The sequence below is a fragment of the Triticum aestivum genome, chromosome 2D (assembly GCF_018294505.1).
Source record: "Triticum aestivum cultivar Chinese Spring chromosome 2D, IWGSC CS RefSeq v2.1, whole genome shotgun sequence".
Lineage (NCBI taxonomy): Eukaryota > Viridiplantae > Streptophyta > Magnoliopsida > Poales > Poaceae > Triticum > Triticum aestivum.
Genome location: NC_057799.1, coordinates 243,328,034 through 243,334,039, shown reverse-complemented (window position 1 = coordinate 243,334,039; position 6,006 = coordinate 243,328,034).

Genomic DNA, 6,006 nt, shown 5'->3' with positions numbered 1-6,006 from the left:
CGAAAACTGAATCCAATGCCAGCAACACTTGATCTTCATTGACGACAAGAGCACCTCAGAGCACTTCTCCTCCATCGAGAACGTCAGCCACAGGTCGTGTGGTGGGCACGCGACCTCGATGACCACCTCGGACGGCACCACCCCGCAATGCTGCCGCAAGGTCGCCAGCATGGCTGCCGGCGTCACTGCCTGCTTGCCGTCTTCGACCGCAGTTGCCAGAAGCACGTACCGCCCGAAGAGCAGCTCCAATGCATCCATGGCCGGAGTGCGGGAGATCAGGACATGGCTCGCCTCTCGACGGAGCTCCGGCTCTCCCCGCCGCCACACCTCCTGCGGGCACCGCCGTTCCAGTAAGCTACGGCTCCAGGGCTGCTGCGACGACCGGGGCCACGCCTCCACCGTCGGCGGTGCTCACGGCGTCCGGTGACACGGTGCTGGAGCTCACGCTGGCGCCGCCCATGGAGAATAGGGTTAGGGATTTGGACTGGGAGTGGGGGATTTCTGATCCAGATCGCAACGGGGAACGACAGCTCTATAACAGTCCTACCTGACAAGTAGGCCCCTCCGCGGTCAAAACCGCCCTTTGACTGTGCCACATCAGCACGCATGGAGACAAACCAGTCGGGGGGGGGGTTGTCCGGTTTGGTTTTGTTTGGGGTGTAGAAGGAGCCAAAATAAAGATCAGGGGGTAAAGCGAACCACCCACTTCGTTCACGGGAGTAAAATGGACTTTTTTCATTTGGAATTAACCATAACAGACGTGCAAAAATAACACCATGCCTTTTCTGCTTCGAGTTGATCTCCCAACCTTGCCAATAATTATTTCTCGATTTTTTGAGGTTCCTCCAAAAGTCTCAACATTTTTGGACACTCCTAAAACCTCGTCCTAGTTCAAACCATTTGAATTAAATTCAAATCAGTTTGAATTCAAACTTCACACGTGTGTTCTTTTCTATATTTCTTGGATCAAGCTCATTTTTATGAGTCCGAGAAAAATACCCTCCTGCTAAAGCTCCACCCCTAACCTCTCTTTCTTTTCTTTCTTATCTCTGTTTTGTTTTTATTTTCTTTAGAGTTAGAGAGAGAGAGAAGAGAGCCTAGCAACCAGGCCGGCCTGCTTCCCCGCAGTCCATTTGGCCCAAGGCCCAGCCGCACATATAACTCCAACCCTCTCCCCTCGCTTGATCCCCATCTCTCCCTCTCGATCCCGCAGCGCCGCCAACCACTTGTCCCGATTGGGGTCGTCCCCGATCCCCTTTGCCTGCTCCTCCCCTCGCCGATCCGCCCGAGCGCTCTGTCCCCGCCGTCGCTCGCCTCCCTGCCAGGCCTCGCCGGACCCTGCCGCTGCAGGAGCCAGCAGCTGCAGCCGTCCAGGCGCTGCCTCCTCTGCTCGAGCTCCCGAGGCCCCGCGAGCCTCCCGCGAGCCCGCATCTGCCTCTCCGCCCTGCTCTCGTTGCCCGCCTCCTCGTCTACCCATTGCGGCCGCCTTGCCAGGTCCGCCACTGGATCTCGCCTCCTTCAGAGCCGGCAGCAGCAACAGCTGCACCCTCCCTGAGGCCTCCTTCCTCTGCTAGCGAGCCTCGCCGGACACTTCGTCCTCCACCGCCTGGCGACCCCATGCATCCACCTCCAGCAGCTCTCCCTGCAAACTCCTCTCCATCTCCGCCTCGTTCCGTCCTTACCGACTCCGACCAGGGAGCTCCGCCGCTCGCCTGACCATGGCATCCACCTCCTGTTAGTGCTGCATCGCCTCGCACGCGGGCACTTCTCTGCCACGAGTGCTCTCGACCGAGACCTTTGTGCTGCTACGTTTTGGACACGCCAAGTCCCTCGAAGACCACGGATGCCTAGTACGACTACATGACCGGAACGCAAGTTCCAGGACAACCTTGTACCACTGCCGTCACAAGAACCCAAGTACTACGACGTCGATGACCATCAAGTTTGACTACACGGTGATGCGTCAAGTACCTCCACCACGTCTCCGGAATCGCATAGGACGCCAAGTACCTCGACCCGTGTACAACTACCGTCAGCCCCGGAAACATCGGATGCGTCTAAGTTCCTTTTCAAAATGTGAACCACTACTTCCACTACCATCATCGTGTACGACTACTTCCCACGATGAACCGCGAACAACTACATTCCATCGAACCCAAACCATCCCGAATGCATGCTTCAGAGGTATAATGACAATATGACCGCCCGTGAAGGAATGCATGTGTGATGTATGAGATGCTCGTGTTTGCACCGTGTCCGAGTTGCCATTGCTCGGTCCTCCTCGTTTGCCATGCATCGACTCGTGGGAACCCGGTAACGGGATCACCCCACCATCTCTAGCATGTTCCGCACACTTGCTTCTTTTGGACCGATATCTCAATGAGTTGTCGGAACCTGAACGTTGCCGTGGCATCGTTTTCGTTATCGTCGCCGTGGCACCCTTTCGTTCCGCCATGGGGACCCAATGCTTCATAACATGCTCGTGTCAACATTTTCATAATTTGCATAAAAGTTGCATATGCCATCCGCATCTTGATAACAACATTTCAAATGCTTAAAATTGTTGCTTGCTTTAAAATTGCTAAATGACATATGGGGATTTTTCGGAATTGTTGTTTGTTGTTCCGGCCTCATTTAAACTTGCCTACATAGATAGTCTTATTATGTTTCACCTCTTGCCATGTTTAACAACATTTAATATTGTTGGGTACATAAATGGGAGAGAACTAAATAATTAAATGTGGTGTTTCTTCGATATGCAACTCGTTGCATATTGAGCTTAATTTGTAGTATTGTTTGTTGCACTTTGCCATGCCATGCCTCATTTAAACCGGACATGCATCATACTTGATTGTGCATCATGCCATGTTTATGTGATGGTTGTTTAGTATGTTTTTTTGCTTCTTTTCGGTTGTGCTTCTTCTCGATAGTTCCTGTTTTGTTGTGATTGTGAGGTTCCGTTCGACTATGTTGGCTTCGTCTACTTCATGGACTCGTTCTTCTTCCTTGAGGGATTTCAGGCAAGTTGACCGTCACCTTGGATCTCACTACTATCTTTGCTATGCTAGTTGTCTCGATGCTATCGCTATGTCGCACTACCTACCACTTGTTTATTAAGCCTCCCAAATTGTCATGATAGCCCCTAACCTTTTTACCGTCCCCAGCAAACCGTTGTTTGGTTATGTTACCGCTTTGCTCAGCCCCTCTTACAGCGTTGCTAGTTGCAGGTTGTTCCATGTAGGGGCATGGATGTTATGAATATCTTGGGATATCACAATATTTAATTAATGCACATATATACTTGGTAAAGGGTGGAAGGCTCGGCCTAATGCCAGGTGTTTTGTTCCACTCTTGTCGCCCTAGTTTCCGTCATACCGGTATTATGTTCCTTGATTTTTGCGTCCCTAACACGATGATGAGTATGGGACCCTCTCGATGTTTCGCTTTGAATAAAACTCTTGCAGCAAGGCCCAACATTGGTTTTAACATTTTCCATAATAATACTTGAATCTAATAATTAATTGGCATAGGGCGTCGCGAACCCGAGGATTTTCTACATACAGGGCGGGGCCAGCGCTGATGGTGTTGGTCCCAAACAGAGCCACTTGCGGTGCCACCCCTTCACCCGGGGTTTTCGGTTGCTGTATGTAGTGCTCATCCGATCGTGGCCTAAGACGAGATACGCACAGCTACTATCAGGGTGCCGGCACGCCGGGAGGTTTTGCTGGACTTGTTTTACCATTGTCGAAATGTCTTGTGCACTGGGATTCCGAGTCTGATCGGGTGTCCCGCGATGGAGGATTATCTCCGCGGATCGTGAGCTTGTCATGGGCTAAGTTGGGACACCCCTGCAGGGTTTAAACTTTCGAAAGCCATGCCCACGGTTATGTGGCAGATGGGAATTTGTTAATATCCGGTTGTATAGGACTTGAAGTAAACTCAATTAAAATACACCAACCGCGTTGCGTAACCGTGATTGTCTCTTTTCGGGGAAGTTCGAGAGGAGAACACGGTTGGGTTATGTTTGAACGTAAGTAGTTCATGATCACTTCTTGATCATTACTAGTTGGCGACCATTTGCGTAAATTCTCATCCTACTGTTGTATTCATAAGTTAGCCACCATAATTGCTTAGTCGCTACTGCAACCTCACCACTTATCCTTTCTATAGCCATTAAGCTTTGCTAGTCTTGATACCCATTGTAATGGGATAGCTGAGTCCTCGTGGCTCATAGATTACTACACCAACAGTTGCAGGTACAGGTAATGCGATGTTCATGACGCGAGAGCGATGTTTATTGTTTTGGAGTTCTGGTTCCACTTCTTCCTCGTTCGAGGGATAGGTTCCTGGTCGGCAGCCTGGGCTAGCAGGGTGGATGTCGTTTGAGCTTTCGTTTGTTTTTATCCGTAGTCGTAAGTTGATCTATGTATGATGTATTGATGTATTCTTGCGGCATTTGTATGCCTTGTATGTATCCCCATCCATTATATAATGGTTTGATGTAATGATATCCACCTTGCAAAAGTGTGTCAATATGCGGTTCTATCTTGGTGGGACCTTCGAGTCTCTTTAGGATGGTGTCACATATTGGGCGTGACACTCGGCACAGTGCATCGACCCCTCCTGCGTGTCCGAAAAACTTCCCTGAACCCGAACCGCATGGTCATGACCGATGGGTCCGGATCATCCCCAAACATCCCTAAAATATCTTTGGTTTCTCATTTGGACTTCCATAGTTTATTATTCTCGACCGCCCGATTACGATCGGACGGACTAAACCCACTCCCATTATCCTATACATAAACCAACCCCATACCAAATCTAGCCTAAACCTAAAACCAAGGAGGTTTGTCCCTCCCTGCCGCCACTCCACCAATCCCCCTCGGGATCTCCTCTGCCCGATCCACCCAATCAGCCTCCACCCCTCCTTGATCCACCTCGCCCGCAGCCTCTCCACCTTGCTGCCCGAGCTAGAGAGGAGCTCCTGATCTGAAGCTTCCCCGTCTTTTGTGTCCTCCTGTCCCCGAGCAGGCAAGCCACTGGAGAGCTTCGCCCCTGCCGTCTCTCTTCTCCTTCACCAGACCTCGACCTCGCCAGAGCCACCACCCGCTGTGTCAGGCCGGCCCCCTCACCCTGCACCCTTGTCTCTTCTCCCTTCTCGTCACTTTCTCTCTCAACCTCTCATCTCCCTACTTCCTCTCTCTCGCAGGGAACACAGGGGCATATGGAGCTCCATGACCGCCCGATGCTCAAGTCACCACCGGGAACCGCTCCTCCGCCTCGGGTCCGCCCAGATCGGGACCATCCCGGCCTTCCCCACACCTCCTGACGGCAAGCGCCGCCACCTTGCCCTTCGCCGAGATGACGAGGACGAGGACGCCAAGTCCTGTGCTCGCCGTCGCCTCACGTGGTCTTCTCGACCCTCCAGCAGCTCGCCATGGCCTTCTTCACGCCCGCAAACTCCGGCCTCCCTCGCCTTCCCTGCATCACCAGAGCCCCGCGTCCAAGTCCTGCTCCCCCACGACCTCGATGCAGCTCCGCACCGCCGCAAGTCCACGGCGTCATCGCCCTCTACTTCCCCTGCTCCAGATCGAGCGCCTCGCTCGCGTTGACCGACCAGCATCGGCTCGTCCTTGGCCGCGCCACGCCATTGCCTTGTAGCTCCCTTCCGTCGCGCCCAGCCCCCGTTCACCTCCACATCGTCCCCATTGGCAAGTCCAGCTGCGGCCGTCGCCCCTGCATCCCCTGCTTCATGAATGAGGCGCACCCCTCGTTGACTTGGTCCAGCGCCAGCGTGGCCGGCCTCCTAGTACTAGCAGCCTCCAAGCCCAGCACCACCAACCTGGGCCTCAACCCATGGTGAGCCGCCCAAGTACCTGTAGCTCCAGATTCGGCCCAGTGTTGTTTTTTCATGTAGGCGAATTTGCCTAATAATGCTGAGAAAACAGATTTGCAGAAAACCCCTTCATGTTCATGCATATAATAACTTCATAACCGTGCATCGGT